Raw genomic sequence first — 21367 nt, 5'->3', positions numbered from 1 at the left:
TTCAAAACTGCCTTGCTAAAAGAAACTGTAAATTTGCCTATTCTCAGCTTTCTCGAACCTCTTTAGCCTGCCTGTGCTGCACCACTGGAATCATTATCAGAGCTCTCTGGCTTCGTGTCCTTTGTATACCTTCAACCATTTTCCATCTCCCAGAAGTTTTGCTACTTTCAGTCCTAGTTTCCTCAGAAAACTCAAGATTCTTTTTTCAGTGTTCCTTTTCAATTCAAAAAAAACAACCTGTAAAACCACAGATTCCATCAAAAAGGCAGTAATAATCAACGACTTTTGAACAAAACCAGAGCTAATAAATGGCCATCATATTTTAAAGTAGATGAACTAAATAAAGCTAATGTCCTGGAACTTGTGTATGTGGATCTCTGGAATATTTGATTTCAAATCAACCATAGACTTCCCAGTGCCGAAGGAGGCCATTTGGCCTATCAAGTCTGCACCAACCCTTTGAGTACCTAGGCCCACTCCCCCATCCTATCCCCGAAACCCACCTAACCTGCAAATCTTTGGACACTAAGGGGCAATTCAGCATGGCCACTTCACCTAATCTACACTTCTTTTGACTGTGCGGGGAAACCAGAGCAACTAGAAACCGGAAACATCCGAGGAAACCCACGTAGACACGGGGAGAAAGTGCAAACTCTACACAGACAGTCACCCAAGGCTGGAATTGAACCCGGGTGCCTGGCTGTGCTAACCACTATGCTACCATGATCAAACAGATTATTAGTGAGATCATTGTTGGCATATTGTGCAGTTCTGACTACCCTACATTTATGTGATTAAAAACCTCAGGAAGAAATAAAAATGAACATCTAGTAAGTGCACAAAATTGGAGGTAACGGATTTGAGAGGCAAGTGTGCAGCGTGATTTGGACATGTGGCAAATAGCATTCCAAAGGATCAATATGGCCTCTAGCTTTTCGCATTCATATTAATAACTAGGATGAAGGAATAGAGTTACATATACAAACTTGAAGACGTTAAATTATGAAGCAAACCAAGTTGGGCGAATGGGAGCAAGTAAGTTACAAAGGGTCATGGAAGTGGTGAATAGGTAAAACTATGGTAGATCGAGTTTAATGTGGGGAATTGTCAGCACATGTACTTTAGATCGGAGAAAGTGAAGTTGGAATTTCTTATTGATGACCAAATAGGAGCAATACTATAATTTAGTGATCTATGTTGCAATGAAACTCAAATACTTACCTTCTTTAGTTCAAAGGTCAGAAAGAATTCCCGATGAACCTTGAACCCCCTGCACATGTGTCAGCTGGGAGATGGCCGCACATGCGTAATTCAGTTAATTTACTCTTCAGGCCGAGGACTGGCCCTGCAGCCTGCACAGAAGAAAAAGAATGGCATGAAACGTCATGACTGAAAGGGATTGCCATTGTGAGCGAGTGTTACAGGGAGTGAAATATGGGATGGGGAAAAGGAGGGCTGCCAAACCAGGGAGGGGCAGAGGGAGAGGTCCCAAAAGAATGTTCCAACTAAGCGACAAAGCCAGGAGACAAAATTAGGTCCCACTAAGAGAAAGGAGCAGAGAGGGATGTTCCAAATTAAAGAAAGAGCTGCAGCAAGCAGACTTTAAGGAAAGTGGGCACGAGAGACACCCTGAAGATCCAAGAGGGCAGCCAAAGGTCGGTTACTCTGTGCTGCAGGCCACTGGGACAATAGTATCCCGTTGGAGCAATGATGTCCTACTTGGCACGTCCAATGATCTAAAACTGTGTTTGGAAGGTGACGCTTAAGTGTACTTGGAGATCATGAGGAAAGGAATCTCGGTCAAGGGTCATTGTTGAAGCCATTCAAGTGGAGCAACATTTGGAGAGAACGCCAAACAGAAATCTTCAAATGTGAGGATTGTAAACCCTCATGAGAAAGGTGAAGTTTCAGTGTGATTGGTCAGCTCATATGGAATGTTGAGAGATCCATGGAGCTGTTTTGGCCACATTTGTCATTTATTCTATAGTGTGATATGCTGAGCCACAGTGCCCTTGTTAATTCAGATGTACTTCATATGTACCCAGAATGTTACAGTATAAGATAGATATTGTAAATTGTTTTATCTTTCGGAATTTCTTTAAAGGAGTAGCATGTGATTGGATAGAGGGGAGTCTATAGATCTGCTATACAAGGTGACCAATCATCCTTTTTTCATGGGACTGCCCCATATTTCAAGCCTTTGTCCCATGTTGAAAGGTGCTCCCAAAGCCCAGACATCAATGCCCCTCGGCCCACACTCAAATGACACCAATGTCAGAGCGTCTCTTAATCTTTCCCGTGGAGATGGTAATAGACCTTTCTTTTCCAGGTTGTGTGCGCGGTCGAAGCCTGATTGTAGGTGCTCAAATAGGGAGTCATAGAAGAGCTGATATGAATCAGGAAAGCGATAACTCAAAGCTCTCAGAGGATTAAGTTAAGTGGTAGTTTCCAATGACAGGTATCAAGGGTGGGTTCTTTGAGAAGGCATATGATGGCAACATATCCGAGTTTGGAACTGATGTGTTATCTGTGTTGGTCTAACATCGACTGCAACTGGATGCAGTAAAACGAAAAACAGGCTTCCGACACAGGAGATGATCCAACACTGTTTTATTGAACCTGTTGATTGCTGTACATAATCTGCTGTGGGTTGACACTCTATTAACCTAACTGATCCAGACTAGTTCTCTACCGCATGGTGATGATGTTCATTGGCCTGTGCACTGCGACTATCTCCCTGGCCGTGTCCTGTGAGAGAGAAAGAGCCTTAATGCCCTGTGGGCTTTATAGTGGTGGTGTCCTGTCTGGTGATTGGTTGTTCTGTGTCGTGTGTGTTCATTGGTTATCCTGTGTGTCAATCACTGCCTGTCTGCATCTCATGATATACATTTAAAAAAATTTTTTTTTAGAGTGCCCAATTCATTTTTTCCAATTAAGGGGCAATTTAGTGTGGCCAATCCACCTAGCCTACACAACTTTGGGTTGTGGGGGCGAAACCCACGCAAACACGGGGTGAATGTGCAAACTCCACACGGACAGTGACCCAGAGCCGGAATCGAACCTGGGACCTCAGTTTCTCATGATATACATGAGTGGATATTATGACAGGAACTAAAGATGATACATACTGCAGCCACTGCTGCCAGTGGTGAAGGGAGTGAACGTTTAAGGTAGTGGATGGAGTTCTAATTAATCGGGCAGCTTTGAACTGGATGGTGTCAAGTTTCCTCAATATTGTTTGAGCTGCATTCATCCAGGCAACTGGAAGGTTTTCGATCACACTATTTGTAGGTGGTGAAATGGCTTTGGGGAATCAGGGTTTGAATTACTCGCTGCAGAATATCCAGCCTTGGATCTCATCTTATGTGTCTCGTCAATGTTGACTCCCAGAATGAAGATGGTGGGGGGTGCTTTAACGGCAGTAATGTAATTTGAATATCAAGGCGAGGAGGTTAAACTCTCTCTATCTGCCACCATCAGTGCAAACCTGAATGTTGAAGGGCAGACTGTTTCAGTTGTGGGGGAGTTTCAAATGCAACCATCAGCTAACATCTTGTCTTCTGACTTTCTGGTGGAGGGAAGGTCATTGACAAAGCAGCTGAAGATGGATGGGCTTGGGACACTATCCTGAGGACCTCCTACAGTAACATTCTGGAGTGGAGATGATTTGCTTCCAACAATCACAACCATCTCCCTTTCTGTTAAGATCATACACTATGGGGCAGCACGGTGGCACAGTGCTGCCCCACGGTGCCGAGGTCCCAGGTTCGATCCCGGCTCTGGGTCACTGGTAGTATGGAGTTTGCACATTCTCCCTGTGTTTGCGTGGGTTTCTCCCCCACAACCTAAAGATGTGCAGCGAAGGTGGATTGGCCACACTAAATTGCCCCTTAATTGGAAAAAATGAATTGGGTACTAAATCATACACTATATCATAACATGAATTGGGAAGTTGCAAATTGCCAATTAATAAGGAGATGAAAACGTAAATATTCCAAAAATGCTGATTTTAATTTTGGAAAGTATGACATCAAATCAACTAACTTGATCACAGCAGATATTGACAGTATTTCATTTGGCATGTAATATTAATGTACAAATACTCTAGTATGTGAATTAAGGTTGCATTGTTAAAATTCATAATTTCAGCATTTTCAGAAGGCTTTCGACCAAGTGTCACAGCGCAGATTAATATGTAAAGCGCATGGGATTACGGGTAGTGTCTTGAGTGGATAAAAAAGTTGGTTAGAAGACAGGAAAGTTGGAATAAAACAGGTCTTTTTCTGATTGGCACGCAGTGACTAGTGGGCTGCCGCAGCAATCTGTCCTAGGACCCCAACTGTTCACATTATATATAAATGATTTGGATGAGGGAACTAAATGTATTAACTCCAAATTTGCAGATGATACAAAGTTGGGTGGGAGGGCGAGCTGAATTGTCCCTCCGTGTACCCACACAGGTGCAAGAATGTGGCAACTAGGGGCTTTTCACAGTAACTACATTGCAGTGTTAATGTAAGCCTACTTGTGACAAAGATTATTAAGATTATTCTTATTTGACTGGGTGTAAATTGAAACAGTTGGATACTCTAGTGTTCTTGTGCATCAGTTGCTGAAAGTAAGCGTGCAGGTACAGCAGGCAGTAAAGAAGGCAAATAGTATGTTGGCCTTCATAGCAAGAGAAGTTGAGTACAGGAATAGAGATGTTTTACTGCAATTGTAGAGGGCATTGATGGGGCCATACCTGGTGTATTGTGTGCAGTTTTGGTGTCCTTATCGGAAGAAGGATATTCATGCTATGGAAGGAGTGCAGCAAAGATTTACCAATCAAATTCCTGGGATGGCAGGACCGTCATATGAGGAGAGACTAAATCGGTTAGGATTATATTCATTGAAGTTTAGAAGAGGAAGAGGGGACCTCATAGAAACGTACAAAATTCTAACAGGATTAGACATTGTAGATTCAGAAAGAATGTTTCCGGTGGTGGGGAGGTCCAGAACTATGGGTCATAGTTTTAGGACTGAGGTGAGGAGAAGTTTCTTCACCCAGAGAGTGGTGAATCTGTGGAATTCACTACTACAGAAAATAGTTAAGGATGAAAGGTAGTTGTGTAATTTAAAGAGGAATTAGATATAGCTCTTGGGACTAAAAGGGATCGAGGGATATGGGGGAAGGCGGGATCAGGGTATTGAACTTGATGATCAGCTGTGATCATAATGAATGACGGAGCAGGCTCGAAGGGCCGAATAGCCTTCTCCTGCTTCTAGTTTCTATGTTTCTAAGGTTGCAGAATTTGTTCAAAGTTGAGAAAACATTTAAAAATGTAAATTATTACACCAAGTTTCACCATAATTTAATATAGCACAGTGGCACCACCAATTCTGCACCAGGCAACACGGTGACCCCTTGCACTCAAAGTGGATTAGAGAGTCATTGCTGGTCGGTAACTGGAATTCAGACCCACAGCTATTAGAATTTCTCTGCCAAGAGGATGGGAGAGAACAGTTAACATTGCTTATACCCCTCCCGCCACCAACGAAAATCGTTTCCAAAAGTATACTAATTAATCTGTGTCTCGGTTTTCTTCTTTTGAATACCAAGTGAAAAATAAATAAATTCAACGTTTCACCTTTTATAGCTGAACAGATCAGCAGCGTATTGCACAATATTCATATTCTGACAGCCACTGTGCTGTCATAGCAACTACCAGCCTCCAACAAATTACTAATTAGCAGCTCTACAGGACAACCAACCTACACAACACTTCAGAAAGTCACGCATGCATAACGAAGGCAATTTACTTCATGAACCTAGGCCTATGCCATTTTGTGGCAAGATATTTAAATGGAATATGCTTAACCCCATCTATACAGTGCTGATCTTCCATTTCATCTCAAAATTAATTTATATTACAAAATCACTTCAAATGGATACATTCCAGTTCCCTTTGATGGTGAATCTGCAGCATTTATATAGCAAGGTAGATTTAGCAATAACCAACCATTGCACAATTTAGAAAATTTGTATTCACAACTTTAGCTACTTTTATATTGCCACCATTTTAATTCATGTTTTAGACAATCGGCACCTGTAAACCGGCTTGAACATTTACATTTGTAAATCCAAAGCCCATGAAACTTCAGGGTGCGTGCATATAAGTACCATTTCAGTCACTTGTTTATTGCTGCTTCTGCAGAAACCACTGCTATAGGCAACACTATATTTTTAAGTTACCTAATCAGTATCAGAACATTCAATACCATCCTGGCAAATCTGTAGTAAGGGTTTGGATCAATACTACAGAGTAATATTGTGCTTTGATCTTTGGACTACCCCAGGAGATCTCATTTTTTAGATCGCTGGACAAAATTCACTTGGAAGGTCTGACAGACCACATATTCCACCCCCTCCACCACGCCTCCTCTCCCACCTGCCATGGCAAAGTAGACAGCGAGGTCGACACAAACTAAATATTTGAGCGCTGCATCTTTAAACAAAGGATGCAAGGTAAAGATGAATCCTTCAATAGGTATCTCACTAACCAAAGCCTGCTGGCGCAACCTTGCAACTTCGGTGACATAATTGACTCCATGATCAGAGACCAAATCGTTTTTGGAATCTACTCTGATCCTCAGAGAGCAATGGCTAAAAATCAAACATTTGACCTTAAAGATCGCTATTGAAACGTGCACTGTAAATGAACATTCAACAAAATCGCTAATCACAATACAGAAATGCTGAGAGTGAAAAACAAACCTCCCATGAGGTGGAATGTGTTCAAGCCATCTCCCGGATGCAGCACTCCACATCTCATATGGCAGCCATTTTGTGCGCTCCTCCTGGGGCCCGGCGCATGCGCAGTACGACCGGGAATACAAATCGGCCGAGAACTGCACCGCGCATGCGCGACGATGTCATGACGTGTGCAAACTGTGGAACCGCCCACTTTAGAAAAAAATGCCCTGCAAAAGGCAAACAATGTGTCCAATGTGGGAAACTCAACCACTATGCAGATCCGCACCACAATTCAGGGGTCAGCGACCATAGTTCAAACAGAACAGCATCAGAAGTGTGCAACATCAAATGCATGACTCTGATCAAGGTTGTGCAACAGACCCAGACGATGACTACCTGGATAAAACATTCCGAGTAGCCATCATCACGAAGTGCGAAAACGCCAGTCCGGACACCTCGCAAGTCCAATCAATCCTTGCCGTTGATTCCGAGGAAGAATGGAACGCAGTGATGGATGTCAACCGATGCCCCATCAATAGGGGCTGGTTTAGCACAGGGCTAAATAACTGGCTTTTAAAGCAGACCTTGCAGCGCAGGTTCAATTCCTGTACCAGCCTCACCAAACAGGCGCCAAAATCTTGCGACTAGAGGCTTTTCACAGTAACTTCATTTGAAGCCTACTTGTGACAATAAGCGATTTTCGTTTCATTTCATTTCAGTTCAAACTGGACACAGGTGACTTCACGAAAATCAAGAAGGCTCCCAGAATCCTTCCAGCTGCTTGCAAACTCCAGGACTACAATGGCGACGCAATCACGGCACTGGGGTCATGCCATCTGAGTGTCCAACCGACACATAGAGACAAGCCTGAGATTCGAGATTGTCCCATCACCCTGCTAGGTGCACAAGTCTGTAAGCAACTGAACCTCATCCAAAGGGTGTACACTATGATGCCGTCTCATCAGGATCTTCAGGCCAGCATCGACGACATACTGACCCAATACCCAGATGTCTTCAGCGGAATGGGCACACTTCCGTTTGAGCACAAGATTCTACTGCGGCCTGACACAAAACCAGTGGTCCACCCGCCATGGGGGGTTCCTGCTCCACTGAGTGATCGACTGAAAGCAGAGCTCACAAGCCTACAGAAGAAAGACAATCTCTAAGGTCACTGAACCAACTGACTGGGTCAGTTTGGTGGTGTGTGTCAAGACCTACGAATCTGCACCAACCCCAAGGATATAAACAAAAACATTATGCGGGAACATTACCCAATCCCAAAAAGGGAAGAAATCATGAGCGAAATGGCACACGTGCGCTTCTTCACAAAACTGGACGCATTCCAAGGATTCTGGCAAATTCAACTTGAAGAATCCAGCAGAAAGCTCTGCATCTTCAACACGCCTTTTGGCAGATTCTGCTACAACCGAATGCCATTTGGCATCATCTCGGCATCAGAAATATTCCACCGCATCATGGGACAGATGATGGAAGGAATAGACGGGGTTTGTGTCTACGTTGACGATGTCATAATCTGGTTTTCAACTCTGGAGGAACATGCGTCGCGACTGACGAGAGTATTCCAACGCCTACATGAGCATGGCCTCAAGCTAAACAAATCCAAGTGCTGCTTTGTGACATCCACGCTGAAGTTCCTGGGTGATCAGATATTGAAACACAGTGCATGCCCGGACACGGAAAAAATAAAAGCCATTGAGGCAATGAAAGTCCGGAGGACAAGAAAGCAGTACTGCACTTCCTTGGAGTGGTAAACGTCAGAGGCAAATTCATCTCTAATTTGGCCACACACACAACGTCCCTAAGAAAACTCAAAGAAATCAACCGCCTTCAAGTGGAAGATGGAACACCAGACAGAGTTGTTGGAGCTGAAGGCCAAACTCACCACTGCACCGTCCTCGCATTCTTTGACACAGATTGCAAAACTAAGATCTTGCCCAATTAGAGTCAGGATTTGATTTGATCTATTTGATTTATTATTATCACATGTATTAGTATACAATGAAAAGTATTGTTTCCTGCCTGGCATTGGAGTGGTACTGCTACAGAAAGACGACACATCATCATGGGTCCCAGTAGCATACGCATCACGGGCAATGACACCGACGGAGACCAGGTACGCGCAGATTGAAAAGAAGTGTTTAGGTAATCTCACCAGCTCCTCAAATTCCATGACTACGTCTATGGACTGCCAACATTCACCGTTGAAACAGATCACAGACCTCTGGTCCACATCATCCAAAAGAACCTGAACGACATGACATCCAGATTGCAGAGAATTCTGCTCCGGAGATACGATTTGTGTACACACCTGGCAAAGAGCTCATCGTTGCAGATGCATTGTCCCGCTCCGTCACCTCACTGAGTGAGCCACTGGAGATCATCCAGCACATTGAATCGCAGATACAAATGTGCTCAAGCAACCTCCCGGCAACAGACGAAAAACCCGTTCTCATCAGAGAAGAGACGGACAAAGACCCCCTGCTGCAGCGAGTCATCTACAACCTCAACAATGGGTGGCCAAAAGGGCAATGCCCTCCATTCTATAATGTCAAAGACGACCTAACGCTAATCAACGGAATCCTGCTAAAGATGGACAGAATAGTGATCCCTCTGCGTCACCAGCACATGGTACTGCGGCAAATTCACGAGGGGCACCTGGGCATAGAAAAATGCAGACACAGGGCCCGACAAGCCGTCTACTGGCCCGGCATCAACCAGGACATCACGGACATGGTCCTGGACTGCGAGACCTGTCAGAAGTTCCAACCAGCACAGGACAAGGAGACGCTCCAACAAAACAACCTGGAAAACTCGCCATGGTCCAAGGTCGGCATTGACCATTCCACGCAAATGGTTGCGACTACATCCTACTCATTGATTACTTCTCAAACTATCCTGAGGTGCTGACGCTGTCCGACCTCACCTCCAAGACCATCAAAGCGTGCAAAGCGTTCTCGCGGCACTGCATCCCGAATATCGTCAGGATCGACAATGGCCCGTGTTTCCGCAGTCACGAATGGATCACGTTTGCTAAAGGCTACAACCTTAAACACCTTACCTCCAGTCCACACTACCCGCAGTCCAACAGCAAAGTCGAAAAAGGGGTGCACATAGTCAAGCAACTTATTCACAAAGCCTTCAGACTCCGCCTCCAACATGCACCTTGCACTACTAGCGTACCGGACAACTCCCTTATCAACTGGCATGTCACCAGCTCAACTGTTGATGAACAGGGGCCCCGAGGACAACGCTTCCAGCCCTACATCTGCCCAACCCAGATCACTTACCGGTGCTACAAAAGATGCAACAGCTTTGTGACCGTTAGAAACAGCATTCTGACGCACATGCCACCAATCTGGAAGTGCTATCCGCAGCAGACACCGTCAGGATCAAAACATCTGATGGTGGGTGGTCTGTCCCAGCTATCATCATTCAGCAGGCCGCGCCCAGATCCTTTGTGATTAAAACGGCTGACGGCACCATCATTCGACGAAATCGAAGGGCACTTCGGAAAATCATACGCCCACAGCCAATTCCCCTTCCACTCGAGTCTGTTGAAGCGCCACCTCAAGACACCACGAACCACGATTCCACCAGTCGTGACTTCCGCACACCTATCAAGACACCGGCATCCCCTCCGCCACCTCTCAGGAGGTCATCAAGGATAAGACTGTGACCCCAAACACTGGACTTATGAACATTTGCCGTCTTACATCTACTGTTTATCCAAGTCATGCATATCATGTTATTTTCTGTAATACTAATCATTTTTTTAAATAAATGTTTTTATTGGGTTTTTGAACAAGGTATAATTACCGTTATGTACACAGAATAAGAAATATATATCTATATATATATATACACGTATTTAGAAGAGAAGGGCACACCCCAACATAGAATACAATAAAATATGAAATAGACTAACTGGTGGGGTACTGTGCACCAGCTCGGCAGTGGCAGCTCTGTGCATCTGGCCAAATTATTTACACCACATAAGTACGCGACTGTTTTGGGGGGGGCAATATACATTTGGGTGCCGGGGAGATAACCACAGTGTGCGACACCAGGCCGGGTCGCGTGCCGCTGTCGACCGCCTCTCCCGCCGCTCCTCCCCTCCTCCATCCCCAACCTCCTCATTCCCCGCTCCTGGAGATCATGCATGTTTTGGCACCCCGTGCCTTCCTTCCGGCTCTTGTTTCCCTGCCCCCTGCCGGTTCTCCTCTCCTGTCCCCCCTCCCTCCACGGTTCACCCCACCCTCCTCAGGTTCAGCTGTCTCTCTCTCTCTCTCTCTCTCCCCCCCCCCTCCCCCTCCCCCCGCCCCCTGTGGTTCGCCTTTCTTTCTTCAGGTTTAGCCCCCCCACCCCCCTCCCTCCCAGTCCCTCTCTCCCTTTCATGCCTTGGCTACCCTCCCCTGATTCTTGACTAAGTTCCCTTGATTCTTGGCTACCTGGCTATTCTTCCTCTTGTTCATTGGCCACAAACAGGTCCCGGAAGAGTCGCGTGAATGGCTCCCACATTCTGTGGAAGCCGTCGTCCGACCCTCGGATGGAGAATTTGATTTTTTCCATTTGGAGAGATTCCGTGAAATCGGACAGCCAGTCTGCAGCTCTGGGTGGTGCTGCTGACCGCCAGCCAAACAGGATTCTACGGCGGGCGATCAGGGAGGCAAAGGCAAGGGCGTCCGCCCGCCTCCCCAAGAATAGATCTGGCTGGTCTGAAACCCCGAAGACCGCCACTATCGGGCATGGCTCCACCCTCACCCCCATCGCTTTGGACATGGCCTCGAAGAAGGCTGTCCAGTACTCCACCAGTCTGGGGAAAGACCAGAGCATGTGGGCGTAGTTGGCCGGGCCTCTTTGGCACCGTTCACATCTGTCCTCCACCTCCGGGAAGAACCTACTCATATAGGTTCTTGTTAGGTGGGCTCTATGTACCACTTTTAGCTGCGTCAGGCTGAGCCTTGCGCACGTGGAGGTGGAGTTGACCCTATGCAGTGCTTCGCTCCAGAGTCCCCATCCCATCTCAATCCCCAGGTCCTCCTCCCATTTCTTTCTTGTTGCGTCCAATACGGTGTCGGCCCTTTCTGTCAGTCGGTCGCACATGTCGCTACAGTTCCGTTTATCTAGGATACTTGCGCCCAGTAGGTCTTCCAGTAGTGTCTGTCGTGGCGGTTGTGGGTACGTCCTTGTCTCCTTTCGTAAGAAGTTTTTGAGCTGCAGATACCGTAGCTCGTTCCCCCTGGCTAGCCAAAATTTCTCTGTCAGTTCATCCAGTGTTGCGATCCTGCCGTCCGTATATAGGTCCCTGACTTTCAGTGTCCCTCCGTCCTGCCTCCACCTTTTGAAGGTGGCGTCAGTCAGTGCTGGTGTGAACCTATGGTAATACTGTCAATCATAACTACAATCACATTAGACAGGCACACAACAAAAACAAAAAGAAAAAAGGGGAGATGTAATATGCAGACATGTAACTAATGGGTCATCAGAACAAGACAACCAATGGGTAATTAGAACACCCAGCGGTGGCATCACCACAAGAAGGCACCACACGACCACTATAAAAAGGACAAGGCACACAGGCCCTGTCCCTTCCACCGGCAGAAACCTAGAGAGCAAGACAGGTGTAGTTAGCAGCACCATCATACCACAGCATGTGGTCTAGAGCAAGTTCATATAGTTAGTAGAGTGTACTGTGTTACTAGAGTCAGATTAGTAGAGTGTAGAACTCATTTAGGAGCTTTGTTAATCGCTCAATAAATACGTTCAACTTACCTCAAGGTCTGGAATATCTTTCAACAATGCCTACACCAAGTAGCAGCTTATGTTACTCAAAGTAACATAACACACAGTACTGACTTCAATTTCTTCCACAGCTAAGTAGCATTTACACACAACTATTACTAACTGTTCTACTGAAACATGAATTACCTTACCCATATCCGTCTGAAACACTGTTGATCTTGGGTGCAAGATTAGGTTCTAGATCCATACTCTGACAATGTTTTCCAATAGCAGAGCACAAATAAGCATTTATTCAGTACCTGAACATTTTCTGCAATATTACCATTTTAATGTCAGTTCTTTATTACCAATAAAGATTTTACAGCTCTCACATTTCAGATTGTTTTCCTCAATAAGTCCCAATTCTATACAGCTTCAAAATTACCTCCCTAATATTACTCAGTAAATCATTGGTAAAACAGCAATGAATGAAAATCGCTTATTGTCACAAGTAGGCTTCAAATGAAGTTACTGTGTAAAGCCCCTAGTCGCCACATTCCGGCGCCTGTTCGGGGAGGCTGGTACGGGAATTGAACCATGCTGCTGGCCTGTTATGGCCTGCTTTAAAAGCCAGCCCTTTAGTCCCGTGCTAAACCAGCCCCTTAAGAAGTGGTGAACAGAATGAAATAATCTGTGAATCATGGTAAATTACAGTAATCATCATTTTGCTTTCACAAAATCTATTCTTGGCTCTCAATCAACAATGGAACATCACATTAAATCTCAATCTAGTTGTATCAAGCAAATTTGTGAAATAATGAAGAAGGAAAAAATAAGATACAAGTATAGCTTCTTGTACACACTTCTGATCTATTTTTGTCATAATTAGTCATGCTCTTGTAGCAACTTTTTCAATGGCCAGAATTTTAAGAATAGCGGTGAAGCTAACGGCAATCAGTATTGATATTATGGGGGAGGGGTGGGAGACAAAAATCGGCCAACAACCTGTGGCATCTGCAGAAATCCACAAGTGACTAGAAGTAATTCACTCCTCCACAGGGCGCGCAGCAACAGCCTTCACCAATAGACTCGGCATTAAAATCAATGCACAGGCATGAAACTGCGGTACAGTCGCAAAAAGACTGGTGCATTCAGGAATTTCCAACAGCACACTAAACATTAATTACATGCAGACAACCTCTCTGTCCCTGGATTTTATTGTTACAAATGCGGAATGGCATTCTTTCAGAAATTCATTTTTGCATTTTTTGTTTAAGATTTTCTTTTTAGATAATATTTTTACTTTTGTGCATCTTCGATCTCTCTCTTAATTACACCAGTCTTTCCCAAATTTATTTTGCTTTCTGTAGATAACTTGCACGTCCTGGTATAGACTGCGGGGATTAAATTTGTTCTTGTAGCTACGCAGATTTATGGCAACTCCTTGGATTCAGGCAGAACAGCAATCGTTTTTGCATTCAACTCAAGAACATGGACTGGGCTGGGGGGGCTCTCAGATGGACTTTAGGAATTTACCCCTTGGGGACTTAACCCCTTGGCCCACCGCGCCAGGGCCATACTAACAAATACCTGCACCCGCCAGCGGGTGACCGAAGCATCAGAAACAGGTCGGCACCGGCCAATCCCGTTCATTTTTCGGCCCTCGATTATTTGCCTGATCGTAGATCACTCTGTTGGTGCTGAGCAGCGGAATATTCAGCCCCATGGCAGGTTCATGCTAGTAGCAAACAACAGTACTGCTTGCCACCAACAAATCAACAAGGGTGTGTTCTGCATATCCATAGATTCCCCACAATACAGAATAAGGCGATTCAGCCCATCGAGTCTGCACCAACTCTCCGGAGAGCACCCTACCTAGGCCCACTCCCCCACCCTATGTCCACATCCCCAGTAACCCCACCTATCCTGCACATTCCCGGACACTAAGGGGCAATTTAATGTGGCCAATCCACCTAACTTGCACATCTTTGGACTGAGAGGGGAAACTAGAGCACCTGGCGGAAACCCACTCAGACATGGGAAGAACATATGGCATGTCAGCAGCACGGTAGCATTGTGGGTAGCACAATCGCTTCACAGCTCCAGGGTCCCAGGTTCGATTCCGGCTTGGGTCACTGTCTGTGCGGAGTCTGCACATCCTCCCCGTGTGTGCGTGGGTTTCCTCCGGGTGCTCCGGTTTCCTCCCATAGTCCAAAGATGTGCAGGTTAGGTGGATTGGCCATGATAAATTCCCTTAGTGTTGGGTGGGGTTACTGGGTTATGGGGATAGGGTGGAGGTGTTGACCTTTGGATGGGTGCTCTTTCCAAGAGCCGGTGCAGACTCGATGGGCCGAATGGCCTCCTTCTGCACTGTAAATTCTATGAAATCTATGAAACATGTAAACTCCGCACAGACGGTCACCCAAGGCCAGAACTGAGCGCAGGTCCCTGGCACTGTGAGGCAGCAGTGCGAACCACTGTGCCAGCATCCGCCCCCATATTAAATGTGGCGCTCTGCAAATTTCTCTCACAGCATGTCTCGGTGAGGACTCTTCAATCTGATTGAGGAACAGCCTAATTGTTCTTTTCCTTGCTTAGGATGTCAGAGCCTTCAAAGGGTGCTGCACTGAACAAGAACAAATCTCAGCCGCAAAAACGTTGTTGGTAGCTTTCGGCATAGAGTAGAAAATGGCATTCTTCCCACTGACCACAAACTCCGGGATAATGTCATTTTTTAAATCTACATTGCTGCCAGTCAGGACGCAAGTAGAGGGTGTGAGCACTCGGTCTTTTAAATGTTCTCTCCAACTCTGCCCAGCATATTTCCTAAATTTTAATTTTTTTTAAACTGAGAGCTTGCTGCCTGCAAGTTACCAGTTCTATTTTTAAAATCACCTCCTCCACTTACCTCCTTCGCATTCTCCAGTCAGCTCACTGCCTCCAGGTTGGAAAACTTTACTGTTTCCACCTGCCATCTCTCATGCCAAACTTTCCCCTTTCTTCCCAAGTTTGCTTCCGGTTTCTCTACACTTTCCGAAAACAATGCACCTACTTACTTTCTCATCTGCACTGTGGGAAATCTATGGATATGCATGTTAATAAAGTTAAAACCCCAGTTGGGTGCTATTTCTCAGCCTGGGTCCATCACTTGGTTGGAATTAGTTTAAAAATTGAAAAAATATTGCCAGTTCAGTCCCACTGATGGCTGTAAATATTTTCTGTCAAGCAAGTTTCTTAGGCCATACTACTTACTGTAATCCATGTCAATATTAATGCATCTAATCTGGCTCCTGGATCTTTGGTTTTGAAGTATTAGCCATCTTTCCTGGCACTGAACATGGGAAGTCAAGACCAAGAGTACTTTTCAGGCTAAGCAGACGTAAAAGATGATTCAATAATTCAATCAATGCAGGAAAGGTAGAGGACACAGATGGGAGGGGACAGAAGAAGGGTAGATGGGTGATTTGCCGCGTCAATCGAGCATCTCAATTTTGCAACGCCATAGTCCTGTTCAGCGGGAGTTACGGGAGAGCATCAGGGTGGCTACATTTTTGCTGAGATAGCCATTTCATCTTTCTCTAAAGTCTTTAAATATGCTTTTTTCAGTAATCCATTATAAAGAGGACCTCAGCCATCCAATTATACTCTTTGCTTCAAGCACATGACAGGTGACTCCAGCCATGCACCCCCTCGCCTGTATTTTTCTTCTCTCCGTACCCCCTCTCTTTGCTCTGACTGTTCAAATGAATGTTTGTTTTCAATTTAGCTTTTGCTTTTAATGCAAAGATATACTCAAACCATGAACTTGTCTGCTTTCTCCACAGATGATCACTGCGGTGGGGTGTATTTCCAGCATTTTCTGCCTTTGTTTCAGATTTCCATCAGCTGCAGCTGTTTGCATCATTTGACATAGAGTTCCCTCCAGCAAAGAGATGATACTCTCATCCCATCAGTTTGGGCTGGATTTGAATCTAAAAATGAAAGACCTCTGTGCAAACCTCCATTTTCTGTTTCCTTACATTTTGCCACTGCACTATATGTCGCAGTGAGTGCTTTGCTAAATCTGGCTTCTTCACAACCCCAATTTTCATTGTTACACCATTGATAGCCGTATCTTCAGCTGCCTAGGCTCCAAGCTCTGGAATTCCGTATCTTCAGCTGCCTAGGCTCCAAGCTCTGGAATTCCGTATCTTCAGCTGCCTAGGCTCCAAGCTCTGGAATTCCGCATCTTCAGCTGCCTAGGCGCCAAGCTCTGGAATTCCATATCTTCAGCTGCCAAGGCTCAAAGCTCTGGAATTCCGTACCTTCAGCTGCCTAGGCTCCAAGCTCTGGAATTCCGTATCTTCAGCTGCCTAGGCTCCAAGCTCTGGAATTCCGTACCTTCAGCTGCCTAGGCTCCAAGCTCTGGAATTCTCTCCTAACACACTTCATATATCCCTCCTCCTTCAAGACACAGTTAAAAATCTACCCCTGAAAATGCTTAATGCTTAGGGTGGCACATTGGTTAGCATTGCTGCCTCAACACCAGCGACACGGGTTTGATTCCGACCTGGGGTGACTGCCTTGTGTGGAGTTTGCACGTTCTCCCCCCATCTGCGTGGGTTTCCTTTGTGTACATAACGGTAAATATACTTTATTCAAAAACCCAATAAAAAACATTTGTAAAAAATAGCCCTACTGTGCCAAAGGTGCCATTTAAATTCAAGGTATTCTTGCAAAAACAAGATATTTTTGGTGATATGAAATCCTGGTTTAGTCCTCTCCACCATTAACTAAAAGTCTTAACTTTTGGACATAGCAATAAAGACATAATAAAGAAGGGACTACCATCCCACCCAGTCTTGAATCCTAACTCAGCATTCCCCACGTAGGTAGGTTGAAGGGGATTATTTTGACCTAATTTTGAGGTAGGATATCTTCAGAAGGCTCATGACATGGCCATGACACATTGGCAAATGCTCTCTGTTGATCCCAGGGCATTACTACGTTTTTCCCCACATACAAAGCAGATAATGCCACTTTCAGGTTTTGAAGGGCAACACCAAGTCTGAACCCCCCCCCCCCCAGAAAATGCTACAAACTCTCAGCAGATCGGTCCAAATGTGTGGAGAGGGTGCGCGAGAGGGCATTAAAAGTTCATGTTCTGGAGATAATCTTTTATCAAGACTGAAAATGAAATGATAAATCATTTTGGAGGTTGGGGGGGGGGGGGGGGGGGGGGGGGGGGGGAAGAGATTTGAGAAAAGGCATTTTTATCCAGCTGGTGGCGATGGTCTGGAATGCCCTGCTTAGGAGGCTGGTAGAGGCGGATTGCCTCACATCCTTTAAACAGCACCTGGATGAGTACGTGGCATGTCATAACATTGAAGGCTATGGGCCAAGTGCTGGCAAATGGGATCAGATAGGCAGCTCAGATGTCTTTCATGTGTCAGTGCAGACACAAATGGGCCGAACAGCCTCTTGTGCACTATTATTCTATAAATCATGTCAAGATGGTGTAGCCACCTGGATTGGCCACTTCCCGAGTTTAAAATGGAGATTCGCTAAGAACGCAGGGAAAAATGGACAGGCTCAGAAAAGCAAGCAGAATGCAAAGTGTCCTGTATATTAGAGTTGCAGAAAGCAGACAGCACTGAAACTGACGACCATCTGCATATTAATGAGCGATCCCCGGGAACAATAGCAACAGTTAAAGATAATCGAGGTAAAGCCAGACTCCTCGGCGCCAGCAGGAGCCAACACACAACTTAGGAACCGCCCAGCGATCAGGGAACAGCCCCAGTATTGGGGAAATCAAACCAATCGATTGGAACATAGTCCAATCAATTGGAGCCAGGTACGGGGTCCGCCCAAAAAAGGCGTGAAGCCCCTGGGGACTATAAAAGAGTCCTCAAGTTCAATTTGGTCTCTTGACAAGTCTTCTTGGCAGCTCTCAAAGAAGTCTTGACCATGACTCTCAACTCGGAGAGACTTGCCTGGCAGCTGCACCAACAAGTGAGTGCCCAGTCAACGCACTCTAGGAGATAGGCGCTCCTGACCCTTAGTCCATACCAGCTGGAAGCCTGCAGTCTCAGGATCGAACGAGAGGCCATTGTTCCCTGACCCAGTGGGTTCCTTTTACAAAGCTAAGTATTGGCCTTTAGTGGTAGAAATAGTTTAGTTCTGTAGTATTTTATGCATGAGTAGCGATTGACTGTGTATATAATAAATGTGTTTTGATTTGAGCCTTACTAACTGGTGTATTGAGTTATTGATCAGCACTTGAACTTGAACCTCGTGGTGGTATCATAAAGATACCTGGCAACTCTAGAGCAAGGTTATAAAACAGAGCAATTAAGTGTAAAGCACACTCACCACAAATTAGCAACAATGGAAAGGAGTAAAACACAAATGGGAAAGTACATACAACTAGAATGACCATAAATGAAAAACAGGGAGGTGAATATGCAGCAGATTCATCATCAGATGGTGCAAAGAAGAATAAAAACACATAATAAAGACAAACTACATACGAATAAATTAGACAGTACAACATCTGAAATAGAAAGCAAAGCAACAAGAGTCGGATAGTCTAAAAAGAAAAGTGGGCAACATCAAAAACATAACACACCCCTTGTGCCGAGAACAGCCAAAAGATCTGCACCTGCACCTCCTTTTTTTTTCTCCATTCTGACTTTATTTACTTTCCCTCCAATTCCTTTATCCAACATTTTTCCCCCTCTCTCTTTGACCTCCTCCCCCACCACCTTCTCTCTCCCCCACATGAACTGCCAATGTGTTTCAAACCAGGAACTACAGTTTGAAAAGCTGCTTCACAGTGCCAAATTCTCAGGGAAAAATATCCTTTGTTGCATTGTCGTATTTTCCCTCTGCTTGCATTCTTTTGTCAATTATAATTTATGGGAACAGTTCCCTTTCTACATAATCAAACAAAATCATCATGACACAGTGCCAGTTCTTGCCACATTTCCTGCAGGGAGTAATGAAAAAGATAATCAAAAAATTCTGGCACAAAAGTTATCCGCACTGCTGTTACGACATTTGAGTATATGGTAAAAGCTTTTCTTAACTCCACACCATGATTGCTGTCTCCTTCCCCAACACCAGTTCACCTTTACAACCTGTCCAACGTTACAGCACGCAAGCCAGGAGTGTGCCTCAATAAGTGCAACCCCAACAACACTCAAGCAACTCAACACCATCCAGGACAAAGCAACAGACATAATCAGCACCTGACCACCATAAATATTCAGTCACTTCATCAGCAGCACACCATGGTTACAGTATGCACTATCTACATAGTGGACTGCAGGGAGTTGCCAAGATTCCTTCAACAGCATCACCCAAGCCCATGACCTCCACCACCAAGAACAAGGACAGCAGTCACATGGGGGACACCACATCCAAGAACCCCTCCAAGTTACACCCTATCCTGACTTGAAACCGTATCAGGATAGGATATAACTGGGCAATTGTTAATGTGTGTGGTAGACACCAATGGCACAGCTATACTAGAACAGGATGGCTAGGGTTAAGGACTAGCTCTGGTGGACGTTTATTCAGCACAATAGCTGGGATGTTATCAAGGCCGAGACTTTGTTGCATTCACTGCAGTTAACGGTCTCTCCATGAAGAACATCAAACTGGCTGACCATTAGCTTTTTGTGGTGGGGTTAGTGATTTTCTGGGACTATTTCACTCTGCTGATATGTTCATCAAGTAGACAGCAACTTCTCTGGTTTCTCCCCTGAAGGCACCAAAATCTAATCGTTTTTAAGTAGGCAAGGCCAGGATCAATTAGAAAGAGCTGCATTTAGAATCATAGAATCCCTACAGTGCAGAAGGCCATTCAGCCCAGTGACCCTCCAAAAGAGCACTCCACCTAGGCCCATACGCTGCCCTATGCCCATAGCCTCACATAACCTGCACAACTATGGACCGTGGGAGGGAACTGGATCACCAGTAGGAAACCTACGCAGGCACGGGGAGAATGTGCAAACTCCACACAGTCACCCAAGGCCCAAATGGAACCCAGGTCCCTGGCAGGCAGTGAGGCAGCAGTCCCAATAGCTGTGCCACCGTGAACACACACATACAAACAATAATGATTCTAGGATGATAAATTCCTCCATATCTACAACTGAAATTTGATTGTCCAGTTAAATATATGAGTCTTATACATTATATATTACACATCTGGCATACTATGTGCAGTTTTGGTCTCCACATTTAAAAAAGGATATACTTGCATTGGAGGTAGTCTCCGATCTGAAGGGAATGTATTATGATGAGAGTGTGAGTAAATTGGGTTTATATTCTCTGGAGTTCAGAAGAATGAGTGGTGAGCTCTCTGAAACCTATAAATTTCTGAGGGGGCTTGATATGGTAGGCACAGGCATTGCTTCCATTAGCTGAGGAATCTAAAACGCAGGGGCTCAGTTTCAGGATAAGGGGACAATCATTCAGGGCCGGGATGAGGAGAAATTACTTCACTCAAAAGGGTTGTGAATCTTTGGAATTCTCTACCCCAGAGGTTTGTGGATGTCCCATCACTGAACAGAAGACTGGGAGAGACAGAAAAATAGATTTGATACCCAAGATCAGCCATGATCGTACTGAATAGCAGAGCAGGCTTTAAGGGCCTTTTTTGTTTCCTCCTGTTCTTATTGTTTCTCGGCTCCTCTCTCTAGTACACTATGCAGTTTATGTCTGAATTTAACAGTGCCGGCTGCTCTGTATATACCTGTATTTTTCAGCTTCCAGACTGGCAATTTTTTACACACTTTTGTTTATAACCATTAGGTTCCACAACAACATTGCCCCATATTTTTATTTGGCAACAGCATTCAGACAAGTGAATCTCCATTCCCATACTACTGAAGCTTCACA

The 21367-nt window shown here is 45.1% G+C and overlaps 1 protein-coding gene across 3 annotated transcripts in view; it reads right to left on the bottom strand.

The window, feature by feature from the left end:
• Positions 1-21367, bottom strand: part of klhl2 (kelch-like family member 2) — a 129482-nt gene that overhangs the window by 34406 nt on the left and 73709 nt on the right. The gene's annotated exons all lie outside the window — the stretch shown is intronic.

The sequence above is a fragment of the Scyliorhinus canicula genome, chromosome 3 (genome assembly GCF_902713615.1).
Source record: "Scyliorhinus canicula chromosome 3, sScyCan1.1, whole genome shotgun sequence".
Classification (NCBI taxonomy): domain Eukaryota; kingdom Metazoa; phylum Chordata; class Chondrichthyes; order Carcharhiniformes; family Scyliorhinidae; genus Scyliorhinus; species Scyliorhinus canicula.
This window is presented reverse-complemented; position numbering and strand designations above follow the sequence as displayed.